This window comes from Portunus trituberculatus, chromosome 32 (assembly GCF_017591435.1).
Source record: "Portunus trituberculatus isolate SZX2019 chromosome 32, ASM1759143v1, whole genome shotgun sequence".
Taxonomy (NCBI): domain Eukaryota; kingdom Metazoa; phylum Arthropoda; class Malacostraca; order Decapoda; family Portunidae; genus Portunus; species Portunus trituberculatus.
The window spans coordinates 12826140-12828889 of record NC_059286.1 but is presented as its reverse complement, the minus strand read 5'-3'; positions in this window follow the sequence as shown (position 1 = coordinate 12828889).

The following is a 2750-nucleotide window of genomic DNA, read 5'->3' as shown; positions in this document are numbered from 1 at the left end:
TCCGCCGACATCTCTCCACCTCAGGAATGGCGTGTCCGTGGGGGCGACGCTGCGGGGCGGGCTAGGGGCTGGGGTTGGGGGGCGGTGTACTGCTGGCTGGGGTGGGCGCGGGGTGTGCCAGGCGGCGGGGCCCCAGGGCACGGACGGGCCCTCCCCACCCCGGCATGGCGGGAGGCACCTCGCTCTTTGTTGCCTCTCGTGTCCCTGGTGGGGCCTCCCCTCTCCCCCGGCCTCCCCCGCTCCGCGTCCCTCCCCCGCGGTGGGACTGTCTCTGGGGAGCGTGGCTCGCCCTGTGCTCCAGGGTGATGTAACCCTCAGCCGTCTCTCCAAGAGTGGTGCGCTGCCACAGTGGGGCGCGGAGGCCCCTGGGGTGGGTCGCGGGGCCTGTGTTGTGTGTGTGTCTGCGCGCACCTCCAGTCGCGGCTGGGCGGCTCCTTCCAAACAGTATCTTGGTCTTGGCTGGCAGTCTCTGGGCACCTCAAAGGCGTGGGGGAGGGGGAGGTGGGGGCGCTGGCCGCTGCTCCCTCAGCCTCCCCCACCGTGGTGGAGGCGAGGCAGTGTGCCGCTCTCCAGCCCGCCTCTCTTCCCGGGGTGAAGGAGAGGCGGCGCTGGAGCCTCACGCCTCCTTGCTCACTCACCCACCGCCGCCCTCACCACCACAGGGCGGTGCCAGTGAGGGTTGTGGGGGTGGGGGGACGCGTGGAAGGTATTGCATGGCAACTTATGGTGAAACAATCCATCATTTATGTAACAGTGACTTACTGCAGTATGTATGTAGTCACTAAAGATCCTCACCTCTTCCCTTCCCCGTCCCCCCCACCACCACCACAGCCACACTCGCCACCCTCCCCTTAACAGCGGCAGCGTCCACTCCAGTGCAACACTCGGTCACGTGGTCGCCCCTCCTCCCCCCCACATCCCGGCGGTACTTCCCTGCCTGGCTGTCTCGCCTCAAGTTTATGGCCACGCTGATGACATCGTGACTCGCGGCACAACACAAACACAACGCAAGCCAAACAGGACGCGTGGTGGTCTTCGGGAAGTGGAGGTAGCGCTTCTCTCCAGGGCCTGACAGGGAGAATCAAGTGGAACAGGCGTAGGCGTGTCTTCCACCTGGCGCCTCTCCACCACTTGGCTGTCACCTGCCTCAGTGCGGTAACTCCCTGGATTCCCCACCGCTGGAAGTCCAAGAAAACTCCCCCTCCACATCCACCTCCTCTTCCTCTTCCACCTCACTTCACGTCTCCACTCTACTGAGTCCTGCCTGCCTGCTACTGGTGGTGACGATGGTGGTGGTGGTGGTAGTTATGATTGTGGTTGTTCTTGTTGTGTTGTCGTCGTCGTCGTCATCGTTGTTGTTGTTGTTGTTGTTGTTGTTGTTGTTGTTGTTGTTGTTGATGTTGTTATTGTTGTTGTTGTCATCTTTTTCACTTACTTAACCTACTACTACTACTACTGCTACTACTACTACTACTACTACTACTACTACTACTACTACTACTACTACTACTACTACTACTACTACTACTACTATCACACTATTACTACTACTACTACTACTACTACTACTACTACTACTACTACTACTACTACTACTGCTACTACTACTACTGCTACTGCTACTACTACTACTACTACTACTACTACTACTACTATAGCAACGCAGAACCTCAATTGACTATAGATGAGTGAGGGGGAGGGGGATCAGAGAGAGAGAGAGAGAGAGAGAGAGAGAGAGAGAGAGAGAGAGAGAGAGAGCAGAACAAAGGTATCTATTACTTGTTTAGATATAATTATTTTATTCACTTTCTTTCTTTGTATCCTTCTCTTCTTTATTTATTCACTTTTTTTAGACATGAAAGAAAAAAGAAAAGGATGAAAAAAACGGGAAGATGGAAGAGAAAGAAGTATATAGATAAGTGTAAGAATAAGAAAAAAATAGGAAAGAAAGAAAGAATGAAAGAAAGAGAAAAAAAGGAGGATCAATAAAAAGTAGGAAAGAAAAACGAGCTGGAATAACTCTCTCTCTCTCTCTCTCTCTCTCTCTCTCTCTCTCTCTCTCTCTCTCTCTCTCTCTCTCTCTCTCTCTCTCTCTCTCTCTCTCTCTCTCTCTCACACACACACTCTCTCACACACACACACACACACACACACACACACACACACACACACACACTACAACCACCACCACCACCACCACCACCACCACCACCACCACAACCACCACAACCTTCACGTAGTATTTGTGTAAGCCATTCTCAGCACATCCCCGCACAGTGCCAGCTATAACGGGATGCCTCAACCAGCACCTCGCATCCTCACTATACACACACACACACACACACACACACACACACACACACACACACACACACACACACAAGGCACAGTCACTAACCCAGACCCTCCAGCTTAACATTTAGACGAGAGAGAGAGAGAGAGAGAGAGAGAGAGAGAGAGAGAGAGAGAGAGAGAGAGAGAGAGAGAGAGAGAGAGAGAGAGAGAGAGAGAGAGAGAGAGAGAGAGAGAGGTTACTTTTCTTTTCTATGTTATTATTATATTTTCATTCTTTTTATTCTTGATTTTGTTGTTGTTCTTCCGTTAATTTTTTGTCTTTTTCTTTTTTTCCTACTGTTACTGGTTTCTCTTATTGTTTGTAGTGTTTACGAGTATATCCTTGTTTTCTCTTCTTTTCTTTTATCTCGCCATTCATTTTCTTATCCTTCTTCCTTCCTTCCTTCCTTCCTTCC